The sequence below is a fragment of the Pinus tabuliformis genome, chromosome 5_1 (genome assembly GCF_031772625.1).
Source record: "Pinus tabuliformis cultivar Carrire ecotype Pingquan chromosome 5_1, CPIR1, whole genome shotgun sequence".
NCBI lineage: Eukaryota > Viridiplantae > Streptophyta > Pinopsida > Pinales > Pinaceae > Pinus > Pinus tabuliformis.
This window is the reverse complement of record NC_142305.1, coordinates 960,774,276-960,797,733: the sequence shown is the minus strand read 5'-3', so window position 1 is coordinate 960,797,733 and position 23,458 is coordinate 960,774,276.

Here is a 23,458-nt window from a genome sequence, read left to right as displayed (position 1 = left end):
ATAAATATTACTAATTACTTGGTCATAGGTAAGCTTCCATAACACCTCTCCCCATGAGAAAGACAATCAATTGTTAAGCTCAGTTCCACTTACTCATGGGTAGGGGGGGTTCTCTACCAAACTAGACCAGATCTAATTATTCAGAGATGTATCAGGCAAGACGAGATATTTGATATTTTGAGACCTTGCCATGATATACATTGTGGAGGTCACTTTCTTGACAAAATAATTGCTTATAAATTGTTCCAACAAGTATATTAGTGGCCAATGATTTTCAAAGATGTAAGGGACTACATTCGTAGTTGCAACAACTTCCAAAGGATGGGAAGACCAATACAATCCGACCAAATTCCCTTACAACCCGAACTTCTTGTTGAAACTTTTGAAATATGCGCCTTAGATTTTTTTGTGGCCAATATCTCCAATTCACGAGAATAAAGGTATATCTTGGTTTATACTGATTATGTTACAAAATGGGTAGAAGAAAAATCTATTTATCAATCTAGTGAAATATTTGTAGTTGATTTTCTTTTTCAATATATTTTTACCCATTTTGGTGTTCCAAAATAGATTGTAATAGATCATGGAGCACAATTTGTATTAAAGGTAGTACAATCTATTTTTCATGAGTACTATACAAATCATTACAAATATTCTCCATACCATTCGCAGGCCAATGGATAGGTAGAATTCACAAATAAGGTGCTAGGGGTCGTCTTGACCAAAACAATACAATTACATCATAAATATTGGGCAAATAAGCTCCTAGAAGAACTTTAGGATTACAGTACTATGTGGAGGACTACTACAGGATTCACGCCCTATGAGTTAGTATATGAAAAACAAGTTCTCCTTCCCATTGACTTCCAAGTGAAGACATTCTAAACAACCATGAAATTGGATATAGATTCATTAGAAGCCAAATGAAAAGAGTTGCTTAGCTTCACGAGTTTGATGAAATTTGACAAGACAAAATCCAACGTACCATTCTTGTTCAAGAGTAGTGAGCTAGATGGCATGACAAATTTATTAGTAAAAATCACTTTCAACCCGACAAATGGGATCTTCTTTTTGACTCCATATTTAAAAACTTCAAGGGAAAGATTACTACATGGTGGATGGGACCTTATGAGGTTGAGACTATTTTTTTTAATGGATCGGTTAGAATAAGGACCATTGATTATGAAAAAGCTTCCTTTGTGGTTAACGGTCATTGATTGAGGTTGTATCATAAGCTCTTGTCTAAAGAAAGATTTGTTCAAGATGTCATGCAATGGTCATAGATGGAGGTAGTAAGTGGGGAACTTTCTACTCCCTCTTTTACCTCCCATTGAGTTTATTTCCATTTATAATATATGTATGTAAATGTATTAAAAAAAGAGAAAGAGAAAAGAAAAAATATATGTAAAAAAATGAAAAAAGTAAAGAAAAATAATTGGTCTAGTTATGAAAATTAGCTTGTTGACATAGCTAGATATGGGCTTGCTTGAAATCCAACTTTTAACAAGCTATACCTTGTCTAGTTTTACATATTGTTGTTAATATTCTTTATGTAATATTCAAACTATTGTTACTATTCTCACGTCAGATGATGAAGGAGCCACTAGAGCCTTCCTTCCAACAAAATTTGTCCCATCTACTTCAACAAATTATCTGGGGTAAGAAATAGATATTTTCTATGGTACCTAGAGCTTTGCACACATCAGTGGGGATTCCTCATTTCTCCATGTTGATCATATCTCGTAAGAGATTCAACAACAACAGATCTATTCATCTATATCAATTTGTACCAGGGCACCTTGACACTCATGAACTTCAAAGGTGAGTGGTCTCACATTGGTTAACAAATTTTCTTATTAGCTATAATCTAATGATTTCCTTCTATGTTCGACTTCAAAAATTGTTTTCACATAGATAGAATTGTGCCATAGTTGGGTGTGACAAAGATTGTTGGTTCAAGAATTGACAACAATTGTAATTTTTAGCACAGTGAGAGTAAAATGGGAATGGTACTCAAGGAAACAAGGATAGGTTAATTGTTTCAAAAAGAGGAGGATATTTGGTATCCTAGAGAGGCTTTAGGAATCCATATTTCTTATTTTTTATGAATCTTGAAATACAACATTGCATTTTTCTATTCATCTCCTTTTTTATTATTCGTGTTACAACTATTTTCATAGCCTCATTAGTTTTCAATATTGGATTGATTTTTTGAGTTCTCAGATTGATTCCAATCTATTACAGTAATAAGAAATACAATAGTCCAAGAGTTTATCTAGTATCAGAATAGAATAGGTGGTGCCAAAATATATTTAATTAATCTCTTTGCTTTCTAACACAGCTCGTTCAAAATTTCTTCATCCAAATTTTCACTACCTACAAAGAGGTATTTCTAGTTGAACTGTTCCTGAGGCAAACAAAATTATATCTATGATTCACTTTTATCTGTTAAGAAATGAAATTATTTCTATTTCATTTCCTACATACTTATTTCGTCTTGTTTTATTTCCCTTCCTACATACTCTATTCTTAATCCTATCCTGCATACCTCTATCTAAACATTACCCTATATCGCCTTACAAGCTCACCCATCATCTCTCTTTAAGCCAATTTGATAAGTGCTACTATGTTGAAGTGTTATATTCTATCTTGTTTGAGTTTATATAATAGCACCTATATTGTTTCTCCATTCACTACAATGATGGACGATTTTTTGTTGATTACCATATACTTAATTTTTAAGTTTGTCGTCGAATTGGCACAACTCACCACTTGTATTGTGCATGTAACCAACCCCCTTATCATTCCATATGATTAGTATCCATTCATGATAAACAATCATGGTTATACATGACATTGATTTCCTCTTCAAAAATTGAAACCCCCACATGAGACAATTGGCCAATTTGACCCTCATAATGCCTACCTCACCTTAACGAATAAACTCTAGAGCAAGGCACCAATGATTTCGATGAAAACTTTGTAATACGGTTTCATATATTGAATAACAGGGTACTAGCATATTTGAAAATATTGTGGTAAATCACCATGAGTTGACAATTCAAACTCTTGAAGCCTTACCAGAGTACAATTCATGCCAATGATGATTTAATGGATCTGTATGGTAAGGGTTTCTTGCATGATTCCAAGGGTAAGATGACCAAGTCAACTTATAGTTTGTAAATTTTTTGGATGGCCTCATTGGTCATATTGAAAATTTGGTTATGAGGGTTACTGAGACAGTGGCCCATGCCACTAGCCTCCCTTGTACTGTAGAAAAATGGTTTAAAAATAAGCCATTAGATAGAATTATTTGTAATTAATTTCTAAAACCAGAACATCAAGAAGAAAACTAGGAAAAAGGCATAACCAGGAGATGACTCAAGGATGAATGGGAAACGCCATTGTTGATCCTACAAAAATTCTTGACCTGTAAGGGGAGGTATTCTCTTACCTTATATTATTATATTCATATCCTTCTATATTTTCAGTCTGGACAAGAGTTAAATTTTCCCTACTAACTATGGAAGAGTCTCCAAAAAAAGGCAAGTTAGGTGAAGAAAAATAAAAAGAACACTCTTATGAGACTATGTCATCGCATTCTCATTAAAGTGCCAAATCTAGAAGAGATCAAAGAGTGAAATGAGATTTGGGAGAGTTTCATAGTTCAAAATGGTCTTGTGTCGCAACCATAAGGGAATTTAGCAAAGCAATGCCCAGAACAAGGGTTGGTGATGTTAATCATGAAGATAATTTGACTCAATCCAAAGCTAGGACCATTGATCCTTCTCGATGTAAGTCAAAGATAACGAAGAGTAATGCATCAAATTGAAAATCCCCCATTGTCTAAATCACCTACTCACTGTGTCACTTGAAATATGTTTAAGAACTGGGACAATTAAAAACTCACATAGTTACCACCTAAGCCCACACCTCAAGTAACTAAACAAACACCTATTTTTGTCAACAACGATGATGAATAAACCCTCGAGGTACTTTCTAGAATGAATAAAAAGTATAAAAATTGTCCTCAACTTCATCACAAAATATTCCTTCTAATCACCTATCAAACTTCCTACTAAGAAAGCATCTAAGCATGATCACCCTTCTCCATATTTTCATAGTGAATATGTTCACGATGTTGATCCCTATCATCTACCAGATGAGTCCATGTTTCATTATGCCCTGATTGACCCATTGGTTGAGAAGCTAAAAAGAAGGAATAAAAATATCAATAGTTTGAAAGAAGAGACCATGGAACTCATAATACTTAATTAATATATTCATAAATAAAATGATCAGTTAAGAGCCCAAAGTTGTAAATTACAAGAAGAGACTGAGGAGTTACAATTAGAAAACAAAAGGCTACAAAAAAAGTTTATGGACTCCATTCCATCTACACCCCAGGGAAGGCAGACATAGAGAGTGACTAGGACGAAACGAGGCCTCAACATTTTCATAAATTTTGTTGGGTTGTCCTAGACAGATTGCAAGATGATAAGCAATTTTGACAGGGTATGATTTCACATTTTTGTGCCTGTCTTGCATAAGGACATGTATGAGATTTGGCATGGGGAAGATGTTAGTTCTCAACATTGACATATCTAGCTACCCTCTTTTTATACTATTCCCTTACATATTATATCTTTTTTTTATTAAAAACCATTATTACTGGTGTAATCACAATTTAGTTTCAAGATAAAGACTTTAGGGGTAATGGCTTGGAGTAGTTGTTTAAATTTTTCCACCAAAAAATCAGGTACACTAACAAATAATTTGTCAACATTGGTTGAAAAAATTTAAAATGAAATCATAAATAGATTAAATGGTAGCAAAGTGTTTATTTTATAAAAAGAAGGTGCAGCCAATATAATCGTTAGCGCAACCTCCCACTCAACGAAATTTTTTCTTTGTTTTGACAAAGCGCTGCTAAATAATATGTCAGTGCCAAAATCTGTCTTGTTTTTGGCAATCACTGATAGATTATTTGTCAGAACTTTTGCATTTTTCATCTCCATAGCATATTCCTAGTTGATATGTCAACGCTTGAATAGTATGCATATTTGAGGATGCAATAAAGAGATTGGTTATGATAAATCTATTTGGATATCATTTTTGCACAATAAATATCATTTTTGGTTAAATCAATTCAGGGACTCGAGGAAGAGTCGTTAAGATGAGAACGTGAAAAGAAAAATAGGGAATTTCCATAGTTTCAACAAAATTTCTAGCTACGAATCCACCTTTTTGCTACAAGAGTTTGCCATGAATCATCATTCAATGTTAACATGCTAGTTGTTTTCTTATGAATATATTTTCAGATTTAGTTTAAAACCCTATTTTACTTACTGTATTCAAGTACAATTTCTGAACACTTGGATTTTTTTTTCAAAAACCAAGAGAATTTTTGGTGAACCCATTAACAAAAACCTCTCTCAGTTTTTACACAGGTGTAATGGTTTGGAAGATACAGAGGAATATTTGCACCCCATTTTTTCAGATTTAAATATTTAATGGTTTCCTTTTTTAGCCATTAACTTTGGGTGATATTTTTGAGAAGGTAGTAATGAATTTCAAAAAACCAAAAGAGGTTTTAGTTAGGAAAAAGATAATTTAGAAAAACATCATTCATTTTTTAAACAAATATCACGGTTTGAGAGATTTGATTGGATATTTGAAGCCTATTTTTCAAAAATTTGCCATATTTTTTTATTTTTATTTTTAGAAAAACGCCCACTCAACTTTTAATTGGAGAGCCACCTCATCAATCGACTTGAAGTTAAAGTAAACATGGATGAGGAGGTTTTAAAATCCATTTATTTTGGATTGTAGGATATGTATATATTTTTAGTATTTTGTATTAAAAACTTTCCAGGAATTGTGGATAACTTATGTAATATTTGTATAAATTAAAGGAATTGTAATAGATCAGGGTTGGACTTTGAGAGAAAAAACTCTATTGTAACTATGTTCATTGGAAATTAATGAAATATCTCTTGGACTAGAAGTACAAGGGCTTTTGTTTTAGGGATTCCTCTTTAGAAATTATGGTTTGTATTTGAGTGTTGTATTTCCTTCTTTGTTTACCATTAAGTGTGTATCTTCTTATCTTAATTGTAAAGTAGATGTAAAATTCATGTGACAATGCTATATATCTCATGTTTATATATTCACCTTTCAATTGATGAGTTTATACATAATTCCTCCTATTATTGCTCTATTTTAATCTCTGAATGTACTCCTCTTCATCTTTCCATGCTATGAATGAATTGATGTCTAACAATTGTTGATTGTAGGCCTTTGAAGGAAATTACTCTTTTTCACCAAGATTTGAAGGTCTTGAGTCAGTTTCTAATAGGACTCCATTCCCAATGGTCTTTTCCTTGATCCCCAACCAAATCTATCATTCTTACACATTAAATTGTAGGTTTTAACCCCGTACAGAAATTACCTGCTTACGAATTCTAAATCACAGAAAAATAAACAATGCGAGAGCATAACACATAAAACACATATACACAGAGATTTTCCCCTAGATCCCAAAACCGAGACTACTAGCTTGATTTTTCATTATATTCCTTTCAATGTTACAATACATATTTATACATGTCGAAGCATCCAATACCATGGACCGAAAACCATCACATCCAAAACCATGGACCGAAAACCATAGGTAGGTTCGCCCAACCTAATATAGGGTCCAAAAAAAAAATTCTCGGGCGCTGCCCCGAACCCCGTAGAGGGGGGCTACCCGCCCCCCTCAAACCCCCCGGACAAGGGGGGCTGCCACCCCCCCGCTGTGCATTCGGCGCAACGAAGGGGGGATGGTTCACTACGTAGGTTAGTCGTGGAAAGAATATAACACAACCCAACAATCTCCCACTTGTTGTTTTCTTTCCACAGGGGGCCACAAGAGAGCTTAGTCTTTTTTCCAGCCCTGAAATGCCCATTGTTTCTCTACACCAAGAGAAATTCTCAGAGCTCACAGATTTTGTCAATGCATCTGCAGTATTCTTCAAAGTGTCCACCTTTACCAGTAACACCTTTTTGTCTTCTATCATATCCCTCACAAAGTGATACTGAACATCAATGTGCTTTGTCTTTGAATGATAAGCAGGGTTCTTTGCCAAGAAAATTGCACTTTGGCTGTCACAGTCTATTCTTATAGCTCCCTGTACTAACCCCATACTTGAACACAATCTCTACAACCAAACTGCTTCCTTGCTTGCATGAGTGGCTGCCATGTATTCTGCCTCTGTAGTTGATAGTGCCACTACAGATTGTTTCTTACTCATCCAACTGATTGCACCTCCAAATAGGTTAAACACATACCCACTTGTAGATCTTCTCTGATCCATATCTCCAGCCCAATCTGCATCAACAAAGCCACGAATATCCAACACTCTGTCCAATCCTGGTCTTCCTTGGTAGCACAAACCATAATCACTAGTTCCACGCAAATACCTGAAAACCCGCTTCACTGTTGTCCAGTGCTCCTTCCCTGGTTTTGACATAAACCTACTCAATACTCCCACTGCATGTGCAATGTCTGGTTGAGTACAGACCATTGCACACATCAGGCTACCGACTGCACTCGCATATGGAACACGAGACATGTCCTCTTCCTCTTCTTGTGTCTTGGGACACTGTTCAGCAGATAAAATCACACCTACAGGAATAGGAACCTTCACCGGTTTACTATCCTGCATATTAAACCTCTGCAGTATTGTTTCGACATACTTCCTCTGGTTTAACCAGAGCTTCCTCTTTGCCCGATCTCTTTTAATTTCCATGCCCAAAATATAGTTTGTAGCACCAAGATCTTTCATGTCAAATTTGGAGGACAATTGGGTCTTCAAATCCTGGATAATTTCTTTGTCATTTCCAACCAGCAACATATCATCCACATACAAGGCCAAATAAATAAAACAGTCACCAATTAATTTAAAATACACACAGTGATCTGCTTTGCTTCTGGTGAAGGCAAGTCCCCGTATAAATGTATCAAATTTCTGATACCACATCCTTGGTGACTGTTTTAACCCATACAGAGACTTCTTTAACTTGCATACCAGTTCTTTCTTACCCTTCACCGCAAAGCCTTCAGGTTGCTTCATGTAGATTTCCTCTTCCAAATCCCCGTGAAGAAATTTTGTCTTCACATACATCTGTTCTACCTCAAAATCAAAAGTAGCAGCAACAGATAAAAGTAACCTAATAGAAGTTACCTTAGCAACAAGAGAAAAAATATCACCAAAATCAATTCCCGGCACCTGGGAATAACCTTTTGCTACCAACTGAGCTTTGTATTTCTCCACTTTCCCTTCTACATTTGTCTTCTTTTTGAACACCCATTTGCTGCCAATGGGTTTCCTTCCAGATGGCAACTCCACTAGATCCCAAACCTCATTTTTGTGCAAAGATGCCATTTCATCAACCATGGCCTCTTTCTAGAGTTCTCCATCCTCTGAATCTACTACTTCCTTCACAGTTCTGGGATCATCATCAGTAACAGACAAAGCAAAATTTGAACAGAAAGCAGATGGACTATACCTTTCTGTCTGCCTTCTTTCTCGAATTGATCTTCTTAGAGCCGGAGTTTGTGGCTCTTCATCTTCTGATTCCTCCTCTGCTGTAGAGTCTGATTCTTCCTCCTTTAGCTCAAACTCTATCTTCTCAGGTTCCTTTGGTTGGACTTCATGTTTAATAACATCTTTTACCTCTCTGAACACCACATCTCAACTATACACAACCTTCTGGGTGACTGGGTTCCAAAGCTTATAACCCTTTAAACCATCCTTATACCCAATAAAGATGCACTTTTCAGATTTACTATCCAACTTGGTTCGTTTCTCCTTTGGAACATGTACATATGCATCACATCTAAATACCCTCAGAAGTGAAAGAGAGGGTTTCTGACCAGTCCATACTTCTTGTGGAGTCTTATCCTCCAACGCTGATGAAGGTGACCTGTTGACCAAGTAACATGCAGTATCCACCGCCTCTGCCCAGAATTCCTGTCCTAACCCTGCACCACTGAGCATGCTTCTTGCCCTTTCCATCAACGTCTTGTTCATTCTTTCTGCGACTCCATTTTGCTGAGGTGTATATGGAGTAGTCTTCTGTTTTGCTATACCACTTCTTACAGAATTCTTCAAATTCCTTGCTGCAAAACTCTCCACCATTATCTGTCCTCAACACCTTTATCTCCTTCTCTGTTTGATTTTCCACTAGAGCCTTAAATTCTTTAAACCTGTCAAAGACTTCATATTTCTTCTTAAGGAAATATATCCATGTATTCCTTGAGAAGTCATCTATAAATGATACATAGTACACAGACTTACCAAGTGATGGAACTTTCACAAGTCCAAACACATCACTGTGCACAAGCTCTAATATATGTTTTGCCCTCTTAGCACCAGAGGGGAAACTCACCCGATTCTACTTCCCATATACACAATTTTCACAGAAATCAAAATCTAGAGAGCTATTACTCATACCTTCTACCATACCTTTACCATGAAGTATTCAAAGGCCCTTCTCTCCAATATGTCCAAGCCTTTGATGCCACAGCATGGTCTTCTCTCCAGAGACCACTAGATTTTCAGCTCCACTTTCAGGAACCACAGAACTGTTGCACCCATCAACAACAGTGCTACCTTGCAGCTTGTACAAAGTTCTAGTCCGAACTCCCCGCATCAATACCAGTGCTTCCTGAACCATCTTGCAGGTATCCTTCTTGAACACTATTTTTACACCTGCATCATCCAACTTGCTTACAGAAATCAAATTTCTGGCCAATGCAGGAATATGCAGAACACCCGGAAGTGTTCTAACCCTTCCACCTTGCAACTTCAACTTTACTTTTCTGCGACCAATGATTCTAGGCTTCCTATCATCTGCTAAGAAGACATCACCACCATCGTATTTCTCATACTCACAGAACCACTCTCTATGGGGAGTGAAGTGAAAGGATGCACCTGAGTCAATCAACCATGCCTCATGATCTACATGTGTACTTGAAGAAGCCAAGTACACATCCCCACCTTCATCTGAGGTGGTTTTTGCCTCTGCAGAAGGAGCATCATCAGATCCCTTTCCTTTATCAGGAGCTTTAGATTTATGGTCCCTTTCGAAATGCCCTTCTTTTCCGCATTTCCAGCACACCACCTTTACAGGTTTTCCTGGAGATTTAGATCTCCCTCTAGATTTAGATCTCTCACTCGATGACTTATTTTGTTTCTATTCTGGGACCATCCTCGTACAGACAAGGCATCACCATTCTGGCTCTCCATATTTTTCCGTCTCATCTCCTCCGTCAGCAAGGCTGAGACTATTTCATCAAACTGCAAAGTAGTTGCATTGCTACCTATTGAAATAACCAGACTATCCCACGAATCTGGTAGAGAACACAACAAACTGATGCACTTATCTTCATCTAAAATTTTAATATCAACAGACGCTAACTGACTTACCACAGTATTAAATGCGTTTAGATGCTCTGTCACCTAGTCTCCATCTTTCATCCTCAGGTTATACAGCTTTTTCCGCAGGAACAGTTTATTCACCAGAGACTTAGATTGGTACAAAGTCCCTAACTTGTACCACAAAGCCTTCACCGTAGCTTCCCCTGATACATTCAGCAATATTGAATCTCAGACACACAATCATATTGTGCTCTTTGCCTTCCGATCCAACTTCTTCCATTCTTCATCGGTCACTCACGTTGGTTTAGTACCTAGATCTACCGCGATCCACTGATCTTTATCCACCAACAGATCCTCCATCTTGAGTTTCCACAACTCAAAACTCTAACCATTGAACTTCTCGATCTCTATCGTTCCGCTGCTCGCCATCTTCTTTCACCACCAGAATCAATCTCGCAGATCTCCCACTAAACAGGGTTTACCACAGGCCCGAGCGAAACCCCTCAACAACAAAGGCGTCCCCTTGAAGCCAAAACAGCTCTGATACAAATGTAGGTTTTAACCTCGTACAGAAATTACCTGCATACGAATTCTAAATCACAGAAAAATAAACATTGCGAGAGCATAACACATAAAACACATATACACAGAGATTTTCCCCTGGATCCCAAAATTGGGACTACCAACTTGATTTTTCATTATATTCCTTTCAATGTTACAATACATATTTATACATGCCGAAGCATCCAATACCATGGACCGAAAACCATCGCATCCAAAATCATGGACCGAAAACCATAGGTAGGTTCGCCCAACCTAATATAGGGTCCAAAAAAAAATTTCCCGGGGCGCTGCCCCGGACCCCGTAGAGGGGGGCTACCCGCCCCCCTCAAAACCCCCGGATAGGGGGGGCTACCGCCCCCCTGTGACCCCCTCGCTGCACAATCAGCGCAACGAAGGGGGGGCTCTGCCCCCCCTCTAACCCCCCGGTTCACTACGTAGGTTAGTCGTGGAAAGAATATAACACAACCCAACATAAATATGGCCGCCAAGCATATTAAATACCTGATGTTGTTGTGACCTAGGGTAGCAAAGTTGATGAGAGACCCCTCTCCAGATTGAAGGGACAAATTTCAATCTCAAAGTGGTCAGAGGTTACCTCAGTGATTTACGTCCACAACCAAGGAAATTATAAAGTGATAACATCTTGGCGTCGTTGCAAGGGATGTGAAGCTTCAAGCCAACATCCCAAAAGAACGATAACAAACAAATCTTCTCTTTGGTGGTGAACATAGGACAAACATAGAAATGCTACACATTATTCACATGCCAACTACACCCTCAGCGGGATCCAGAAATCAAAGTATTACTAGCGACTCCACTAGAACAAGATGAATCCACAATCTAAAAGGTATGTCTCATATTCCTAGCTTTCCAAATCGTATTCCTCGCATAGATTGGCAATCATATCTTCCAAGATTTAAATATCGGAATGGGGATGATTCTTCTCTTCATTTGGTTAAATTTCATAGGCACATATGTAGGCTAGGAGGTGAATTTCATGAGCACTATTTGATGAAGATGTTTATGGAAACCTATGAACTATAAAGAAAGATACCCTTCTATAATGTTGGCTGAAAATTTATATGCAATTTTTGAAAATATTTTTCAACACATGGGAATGGATGTTGATGATGAAGACCTTATGGGTGATGAAATCGAAGAAGCCTTGTTTGAAATGTATTCTCGTTGGGAAGAACTAGTATATACTAGTTGCCATGATACTCAGGATCATTCCCAACAAGTAATTATTTCTCCCCTGGCTGAAAATGAAATAGATCTACATCTTAATGATGAAAGCCATGTTACATCCCATGATATTAATGATGATTTGTAGCAGGTTTATCAGTTTTCATGTGACCGAGATTGGGATGAAGATAGTATTTCAAGATGTCCTTCATATCATTCATATACTGAATTTTTGCCTCATGAAGAAACTAGTGAAAATCATATTTTTGAAATTATATCCATGGAAACCTTAAGCAGTAATATTGTCCATGATGGTAACTACCTTGAGTTGCAAGAAAATAGTGAATAAGAGCAAGTTGTTTTATATCTTTTGGATGCTACAAAATATGTTCATAATTCTTTCTCTCTTAATTGACATATTCAAAAAATTTAAAAGATAAAAATGACATTCTTGCTTAAATATATGAAGGAGCATTTTCATGTTGTTCCCAAACATATAATAATTTTGTCCCTTTGAATGTGTTCAAGAGTATACAAAGCCTTCTCTTTCCATAGATGATGTGAAATATGAGCATATCTCCCCCTTGTATTTTGAAAATGATTTTGAGTTACATGACATAGAACAACCAACAACTATAAATGATGAGAGTGCTTGTTTTTTTTTTGGTCTTCAAGATGGGGATTATTTCATGTTTTTGAAGACCATCTGGACATCCAGTGGGAATCATCAAGGGAGTTTGTGTTATTCAATAGTACAGGGATTGGATTCAACTTTTGTTTTGAGTTTCTGCTTTCTACTTTTTTCTGTCTGCTCAAGGAAGGTGTGAGTAGAATTCTAGTGAGTAGCCATCTTATTTCATGGTTACACTAAAAATTCCTGATCACTTGATTGAGAATTCATCCAACAAATTAGGGTAGGAATGGGTATGCAATAATCTTGTCTCAGAAAGCATCTCTTTTGGTAGTTTTGAGTTCAATTTTCAGTTTGGGATGGTTTCAATAAAGAACAAGTATAGGTTGCAATCTTAGAGGTTGGGAGCAACCCAATGAACTAGGCACCTGGTCTGCAGAGGTTCTTGTTGTCTCTCAAGGTGACAACATCCCAATTGGAGCTAGTTGTTATCACAATTTAGTTTTAGGTTAAAGAATTTAGGGGTAATGGATTAGAGTAGTTGTTTAAAGTTTTCCACCAAAAAATCAGGCACGCTGATAGATAATTTGTTAGTGTTGTTTCAAAAATTTTAAAACGAAATTGTTGGTAGATTAAATGGTAACAAAGTGTTCATTTGCTAAAATAAGGCGCTTCCAATATAGTCATTAGCGCAACTTACTATTCAACGACATTTTAGCTCCGTTTTGACAAAACACTACCAATTAATCTGTCAATGCCAAAATCTGCCCCAATTTTAGCAAGCACTGATAAATTATTTATCATTACTTTTGAGGTTTTCATCTCCACATCGTATACCCAGTTGATCTGTCAGCGCTTGAATAATATGCATATTTTGAGGTTGCGATAAAGAGATTAGTTGGGATAAATCTCTTTGGAGATCATTTTTACATAATAAATATAATTTTTTATTAAATCAAGTCAGGGACCCGAGGAAGAGCTATTATGATGAGCGTGTCAAAAGAAAAACAAGGAATTTCCATAGTTTCAACAGACTTTCTAGCTACGACTCCACCTTTTTTCTACAACAGTTCGCCATGGATCATCATTCAATGTTAACACGTCAGTTATTTTCTTATGAATATACTTTCAGATTTAGTTTAAAACCTTGTTTTAGTTACTATATTCGAGTGTAATTTCCAAACAGTTGGAAATAAATTCTTGAAAACCAAAAGAGGTTTCTGGCAGGAACAAAACCATTAATAAAAACATCTCTTGAGTTTTAGACTAGTGTAATGGTTTAGAATATATGAAGGAATATTTGCAGATTTAAATATTTAATGATTTAATGTTTTAGTCATTAACTTTGGGCATGATTTACGAGAAGGTAATAACAGATTTTAAAAAGACAAGATTTTTTTTTGTTAGGAATAGGATCATTTACAAAAACCTCTTTTTGTTTTTCCACAAATGTCATGGTTTGAGATATTAGAATGGATATTTGAATCTTATTTTTCAGAAATTCAATAGATTTGATTTTTTCTATTTTTATCATCTTTGTATATTGGCCTCTTGTAGGTGAGATTTGAATGTAATATGTGATATCCCTTTTGTGAAACCCTCTTTTAAATATTTTATGAACTCTAATTTTTGTAACTACTGTGGAAATGTAAACACATTTAATGGTTGAGGAAATGGACACAAATTTAGAGAACTGAGGAGGAGTTGCTTGTAAACCCAACCCTTCAATTTATTTCATCACCTAAGTCCTTGTTTCTTTAATGGAACTATTGTGAAATTGTTTATTGAGGATAATGGGCCTCCTGATTAGAAATAAGAGTTCATAGACTTGACCTTGTAGATTGTGTTGATATGGTCAACATGAAAGAGGATTTAGGGGAAGAAAGGTCTCGATGAGGATTATTGATTCACGCATATTCTAGGGAGGAGGAATGAAGTGTGAAGGGAGAAGAAGAATGCAGGGAGGAGTTTGGAAGTTGGGTGAGTCTGTATGGAAAAATTTATTTTCATCTAACCCAAGTTCTCTATTTGTGGGATGGATTTCCTATGTTATTACTAAGGCTTGTGCATGTGCTTGTATGTTTCTTTACTGAGGCATGTGTGTGTGCCTATATTTTTGTTTATAGAGTTTTGTACATGTTCCTATGTGTTGGTTTCTAGAGAGATTTTGATGGAGTTGTGATACTCAAGTGCTTTCCGAATTGATAAACCCGCAAGGGCTCACTCGTTGATAAACAACCTGAGGAGTGGCTTGCCTCAGGGATGATAAAACACTTGGAAACTTGCTGAGTTGAGAAACTACTAGTTAGGTTGAAGTACCCTAGTACTAAATGGGATTTATATACCAATTTTAGCCTTGGGGCTGATAGCACTAGTGCTATCACCCACAAATAAACTACTTGGATAGGTGTTCTCTTATCCCTACAATAGCTAATCTAGTTTATAAACATCCCATTATACATACACATCAGTCTCCAGAACTGAACTAAGACTCTCCATGATCTGCTTAAACCCTTGTGGTTGTTGTGTGGTTGGTTGAGAGTCACTATGGTGTTACAACTAGGAGTTTTTAGGGAAACTCATAAGAAATGGACTATGCCTCTTATCATTAGGTGAATGGTTGAGAAATCATGAGCAATTTACCTCCTTGGACTTTGAATCGGCATAAGTGTGGTTGGATGTAAGAAAGAATAATAGTGCAGTCAACCTACGATTGGGTGGAGAGTTGAAGTCCCTTCCTCAGTTCTAGTCATCAAGTTATTAAGATAAGTGGTTACTTGTATTGTCATACTATCATATATATATATATATATATATATATATATTGATGGTGATGGATGTATGATTCCTTTGTATTTTGATGAACGGTATGAATGATTATTCTCATGAAACAGGGGCTTGAGGGTCACTATTTAATTGTTATTCTCTTGGTATTGCTAGGACTTCTTTATCGTAAGAGAGTCTAGATGTGTTACTATGGTAGATGAAATTCCATGGCCTAATCATTATGACTTAAAAAATAATCTCTATGAAGGATGAGAAGGCCTACCTAAGAATAACACTGGGGAATTAGTTTCATGTTTCCTTAAGGATGGTTGGGTGTAAATATCATGAACATAAGGAATGGAGGAGTTAAATCCCTGTATAAGTTCTAATGGGCTCTGTGGTTAGGCTACTACTACAGCATGAAAGAGAATATCTACTAAGTGTAATGGGGCACTTGACGGGTATGTTTACCATCGCTTGATTCCTATATTCATGTCACGCCATGGGCCATTCATTGGGTAGTCAGTCATTGTGGATGGCACGTAAAAGGGACTGTGAGATGGAAAGCCCTTTTATTATATTATAGGGCTATTTCCATTTGCATTGTGCCTAGTCTAGGTGCTGACCCTTTTTTTTTTTGTTTCGGCATGAGTGGGGCAGGGCATGACGACATGGAGTCTTTGTAGGTGAGGATCCATGGTGGTTCCTGGAAATCATTATAATAGATGAAGTGTTGACTATGAAGAGATGTCGAGGTTGTGGTGGGGCCTAATACAAAGTCCACGTGGAAAAATTTTATGGATGCGAAGCTGAATTGGCACACAAAGAGCATGAGATGAGGTAGGCACAAGTGCCATTTTGGATGGCCATGTAGCATTTTTTCTATACGAAAAGTGGCACCTCCAGAAAAGTCCACATGTGGAGTTGACGCCAACATGAGGTCATGGTGGATTGCCAATTGTTTTATAATAATTTTTCGTGGAGTTGACGAAAGGAGTGACACATGAACGTTTTCATGTTACTTGATGGGAAAATTGTTGTTTTTCCATGGGGGTTTCACATTGTGGTAGTGACTCATGTGGAGGAGACTACAATTAATGAAGGTTGGACAATAGAATGTCCATCCAACACTTGACAGGAAAATTGTTGGAGAATCTAGTAAGGAATCTATTTAAGCAATTCTCTTTATCCTTAATAATTCCTTGTTAACTTTAGTTAGGTTCTTATCATTCTTTATTAGATCCTTTCATCAAACAGTTATCAAGAGCATAAAAATTAAAGACAATAAACACAAGAAGTAGGCTTCACGTGAGGGCAAAACCCTTCCAAGGGGAAACCCCAAAAGAATCTCTTCTTCTTATATAATCAAATCAAATGAGAAAATCAAGACCCAAAGGCCAAAGTCAAACCTCCTCAAAGCACCAAGTCAACCTGAACAATCCTTCATTAAGTAAGTCAAAGTATTCAAAATTCAATGAGAGTTTAACCCTCCTTCAACCTGCTCCAAATCAATGTTTTCAACCCTCAATTGAGATCTACAACTTCAACCTACAACTCTTGGACTTGCAACATTTGCATAAACCCCAATTTTCACACGTGTATAGAAATAAATAAGATTTCAGATCCTCTTTCTTTGTTTGGTCTTTCTCTTGCTTCCTTTACTTTCACTCTTTCTTTCTTGACTTTCTTTCTTGATATTGAACTACATAGGTTGTGCTAATTAGGTCGAAGCTCCTTCTATATATATGCTTCTTATGAGGTCAAATAACTTTTCACAGTTAGGGTCGACTTTGTCTTGGAGGCTATTTTGACTCTCTAAACTAAAAATAAATTCTTTTACATGTTATAACTTTCCCATGGGAGTTATGAAAATGATATTGACACTCTTAACTCATGACAATTATTCTTATGACTTGACAAACACTAGGAGCATGAAATGCATGCTTGACCTAGTTGGCCATTTAAATGGAGCATGAAACCCATGCTTCAAAATAACATTTTCTTTCTTCTTTTGCTTGTTACATAAAATATACGTAATGATATGAGTTCAATGACAATTATGAAGACCAAAACTAGTTACATTTTCTAACACTCCCTCTTAACCAGGGTGGTATCCATAATTGTACCACCGATACAAGTATATTCTCAAACTAAGAGTTTGCATAAGAAGAGTCGTATTGATAAGCCATATTTTAAGCATCAACATCATAACCAACATTGTCATCACAATAAGGCCTTCAACTGACAAGCTCATTTTATTTTAGAGCATAATGTTGAGAGGAATTATCTAAGACACCACACTACCTCTAAGGCACATACCCTATCCGGATGTTCACCAGGTATGTCCTTCTAGGACTTATTCTTCTCTTGGATTAACTATCCTCAAAGAACATTGGTCTGGTTCAACCACTCTTGTCTTGGATACCTATCCAATCCTCAAAGAATGTCGGTCAACTTCCTATCTTGAATTTTATATCCTCAAGGAATATCAATCTCATATGCTTATACAATCCTCCATTCTCCTTCCTATTGCCTTCACTAAGACTTACAACTGTTAGTCTTGTTCTAGTGCATGCCACATGGAGAATATGATGTCTAAAATCACTCCCTCGCATCTAGAGAGGAGATCTTCATTCCCTCTTCATTAGGGAATACATCCTTGCTCATTCTTCAACATCTAAGGAGACTTCTTACTCCCTCTTAAGCATAGAGGAGATTCCTAACTTCCTTTCAATTTGGGAAGTTAGCTCTTTAGGGTGTCTTCATCAATACATCAACTACTAGGTATTCATGGAAATTTTCAAGTAGTTGTATGGAACCTCCTTTCCTTTTCAGCTCATCATATTGAGCTTTTATCTTCCTGGATGTAATGGAGCCAAATCTGTGACAGGGTTCAGGCCATCAACCTTTCATATCAATTTCTTCTTATTATAATCAATAAAGGAATTATATTGAGACAATCAAAATAAAGTTAGTCATATCTCCCTCTAATCATGTGTAACACCCTCCTCCCACATCTACCCAAGCAACTAGCCAGTCGAGGTAAATATGCGACAAGAGGCCACTATGATATGATTCGACCTCCTAAGTCATGTTAAGGAAGTGGAACTGACATAAACACGCCATACAGAAATTCAACGTCGGCATTAGGACCCTTAGGAACCAACCCAACCTTTCTGCCAACCAGCCCCTAGGTCCCACTGAGATTTTGGACCACTTGACCTCTGGACACTCTCACTCTATGGGCATGCCAGCATCTAGGGTCCTCTGGACACTCTCACATGTCTACAAGCTAGCGTCCAGGGACAATTTTTCTCAATTATGTTCCAGTGTCCCTGGGATTTAAGCCACTGCCCAGAATTGACTGACATCTCCATAATAGTAAAATAACATGGAAACAATTGATCTAGTTTTAAACAGGAACGCAACAAATTATAGAGATAACCATAAACACAGAGATGTAGCAGAAATAATACTTCATTTCATTAATGTAAAATACTGAAATATGCTTACAAACAGAAATGAAAATAAACCAGCTAGGGCGATGATAGCTTATCTCTGAGAAGAGATGTGGTGGCTACATGCCTCTGAACTGTGTTACAATGAGGCTCGAAGGCCTATTTATTGTTGAGAAACAATGGAAAACCCTAAATATCCAAAAACCTAACCCTAGAAGATGAAACTCCAAACTATGGGCCCCATTTGGGTAAATTGGTACATCAACTTCCTAGGGTCGTAACTTTGGCATACGATCTTGATTTCATGCGCACAGTATCTCGTTAGAAAGATCTATCCGAGAAATACAACTTTGGAAAGAAACATCGGTCCATGGACCCATGTTGCTCCCAATTTTCCCAAAAACATCATTTAGGGCCTCAAAATGGCTCTGGAAGTTCAGGACCCGAAAAATTGCTAAAAATAGTAAACTGTGCTACAATTAAGGAAACTGAAAATCTGAAAGAAACAATGGTGGGGGTCCAAGTGGACTTGGAAGGTGGCCACCAATATCCACCAAGATCATTCCTCCCCCCTTAGGAAGCAATGGTCCCCACTGCGTTGAGTTCCTCCATGAGATAAGGAAACTTCTGCTGAACTTGGTCCCTGGTGAGCCACTTTCCTTGGTGAAGGAGTTGGCATGCTTTGACAACTCAATACAATTGGATATTCTATTGGAGTGTGTGCTTGATCTGTGTGTCCATGATCTAATCAGTTGCAGCTTGTTCCATGCAATCTGGATTTAACCCTGTGGGTGTGAGTTGTTCTACAATGTCGGATGTGTCTAGTAATGGTGGAAAGTATGGCCGCATGCATTCCACATTAAACACTGGGTGTAGGCCAAGGAATGGGGAAATGCTGAGCTCAAATGCATTGTCTCCCATAGCCTCGGTAATGGTGTAAGGACCATATCGGAGTGGTCTGAGTTTCCACTAGGCTCTGGTAAGGCATTCCTTTTGCAAATGCAACCAAACTTTGTCGCCCACCTGAACTTGTGTGGCACCGGATGTTGATCATGTTGCTGCTTGTACTTGGCATTTGATTTCCCCATAATGTCATGGACCTGCTAGCAAATATGTTGGATGTGCTCAATGAAGTTGTTTGCCGAATCTATGTGAGTAGCTACAAATGACATGACCACATCAATGAGACATAGTGGCTGGAATCCCAAGCCCACCTGAAAAGGGTTGTGGCCAGTTGAGCTGTGGAGAGCCCGATTGTAGCTGTGTTGAACATAGGAGAGGCTATCGTCCCATGTGTGTGGCTACTTTGAGTTGTACATGCGCGGAATGTGTACGATCATCCTGTTGACAACCTCTGTCTAGCCATCAGTTTGAGGATGGAAAGCTATGGACTTAGTGAGTTTGGTGTCGAGCATCGACCAAAGACTGGACCAAAATGTACTGAGGAACTTGTTGTCCCAATCAGAGATGATAAACTATGGTATCCCAAAGTGTACCCACACTCATTCAAAGAAGAGTTTAGCAGTGGCTTCTGTTGTGATATTCTTATAGGCAGCCATAATGGCCATCTTCGAGAACCTGTCGACGACCACAAAAACACAATCGTTTCCATGCTTAGTGGAAGGGAGGCCTAACATGTAATCCATGGAGATGGATTCCCAAGGTCAACTAGGGGTAGGCAACGGATTATAGAGGCCTTGCTTCTTCATGGTTAGTTTGGAAATGGTGTAGGCAGTGCATGATCTGATGTACTTCCCGACATCCTATCAAAGATTTGGCCAATAGAAATACTTCTGCAATATTGCCACTATTTTCTCGACCCCGAAATGTCCAATAGCCCAATTGTAGAGTGCTTCCCAAATCATCTTGGCACACTCGCTTGAAGGAACACAAAGGTGACCCAAGTGGCATAACAGGGCATCCTGGAGGTGAAAATCTGGAACATGCTAGCCCTCCAAGAGTGTCTGGTATGTGTGGCTGAATTCTGGGTCACTTTTGTAGAGGAGTGGCCAATCAAAAGTCTCGTGCCCACAAGAGTTGAGCACAGTGGTTAACACCATGATCAGTGGTCGACTGAGGCAATCTGCAACATTATTAGTGCTACCTTTCTTATACTTGATATTCAAATGGAACTGTTGCAGGTATGTGGACCACTTCTAATGGAGATCATTCTGCAACTTCCCTTGGGTTTATATGAACTGCAGGGGTCGGTGGTCTGTGTGGATGACCGTTTTCTTCCCCAAAATGTAATTCTTCCATTGTCGGCAAGCTTGCACAATGGAATACATCTCCTTGTCATAAGTGGGATACTTCCAGACTGTGTTTGAAAGTGTCTCACTGTGATATTCCTGTGGATGCCCGTGTTGAGTAAGGACTACCCCAATAGCATAGTCAGAGGCATCTGTCTCGACCTCAAATGGTTGTTTCAAGTCTGGTAATGCGAGGGCTAGTGCCATGCAGAGGCGATCTTTCAACTCCGTGAATGCCTTCTATTGAGATTCAGACCAAATGAATTTTTCTTTCGCTCCTCCCTTGGTGACTTGACTCAAGGGCCAAGTGATATGAGAAAATCCCAAAACAAACCTGTGGTAGAATTTGGAAAGACCTAGAAAGCTATGGAGGTCTGTCAGAGTGGTTGGAAATGGCCAATCTCAAATGACTTGGATATTGGATGGATTCACATGCACCCCCTATTCATCAATAATGTATCCCAGATACTAAACCTGGGTCATGCCAAAAGTGCATTTCTCCAAATTGGCACATAACTTGTGTTGCCGTAGTGTTTGGAGAACCTGTCGGATGTGGTGGATGCGCTCTTCCCAACTCTGGCTGAAGATCAGGATGTCATCCAAGTATACCACTACAAATGAGTTGGTGAATGGTTGCAAGATGTCATCCATTAGCCTCATGAAGGTTGCAGGAGCATTCTTCAATCCAAATGGCATAACTAACCATTCAAAAAGGCCCTCCTTGGCTTTGAAGGTAATCTTCCACACATCGGAGAGTTCGATTGGCACCTAGTGATATCTTGACTTCAAATCAATCTTGCTGAAATATTTTTCCCCCTTCAGTTGGCCTAAGAGGTCATCAATATGTGGGATCGGGTACCTATTATGGATAGTGATCTTGTTCAGCTCCCAATAGTCAATACAAAGTCTCCAAGTCCCATCCTTCTTCTGTACCAACACGATCGAGCTCTGATAGGGCGATGAACTTGGATAGATGTGACCTTTCTGTAGTAACTCCTGAATCTGCCTCTTGATTTCATCATTCTCCAGAATGGAGTGCCGATAGATTGGTCCATTGGGCAGCGGCACACCTGGGGTCATATCGATGGAGTGCTTGACCTAATAGTGCAGAGGAACCCTTGTAGGGGAGGTGAAGATGTCCTCGTACTCCTCCACGACCTTATCCATATATAGTTGTCATGCGGAGGGGCCTTGCCTAGAGGTCATGGCCATTGGATTCTTCTTTCCTTGAGGGCGTATCATGAGGAAAACAAATTTCCCGGTTTTGGAAACGAGATTATTACACTGTTTTGTAGTAATCAAAGAGAAGGTGGTAGGCGGTGCTACCTCTAGTATCCTGTACAACTTATTTCCCAAAGTTACAATAACGGCATGGGGCCTTGATTCATACACAACATGTTTCTTCCACAAGTATGGTTTTCCTAATAATACATCACAAACTTCAAGGGGAGCAATGTTGCACAATACCTCATCCGTGAAGGGCTTGATGTTGTATGGAAGGAGACACTGCCAGCTCACGTGAAGATCTCATCCTTGGTGAAGCCACCCGATGGTGTACGGTTGTGGATGTGTTGTCATTAGTAAGCCCAACCACTTCACGACCTCTACCAAAATGAGGTTCTTTGGCTCCCACTATCGATAATGAACTGTAGTGAGGAGCCCTTTACCCACATCTGGGAGTGGAAGAGACGTTCCTCCTCCTCTTGATCTTCAAGTTACTCCGTCTGGATCTTCATGGTGGCAATAGTGGCGTTGGGCTCCGCATCAATAATTTTCTTCCCTTTGTCATTCCCCTTGTCGGAACATGCATCTAATTCTGAAACCTTTAGCTTGGCCACCAGTGACTGGTTGGACCAACACTCACTTGTGTTGTGAGTGGAGCTCTTATGGAACTCACACCACTTTCAAGTGTCCTTTTTCAGCTTCACGACATTGTTCTTTACTTGCAGCTTTGGCGGGTTGTCTTGGGCTGCCCCGCCTTGGCTTTTTTCTTTGTTCTGTGGTTTGGAGGCACCTTTCCCTTTCTTTGGATTCATAGATCCAAAGTCTCGCTTCTTCTGTTTAAAATTTTGCTCGACCTTGACAGCATATCGGTATGTTGTGCCAAGTGAGGGGATGTTCAGGAATTCTATTTCTTCATGGATGTACTTGTGCAGGCAGCCGTGGTATTTGAGTACC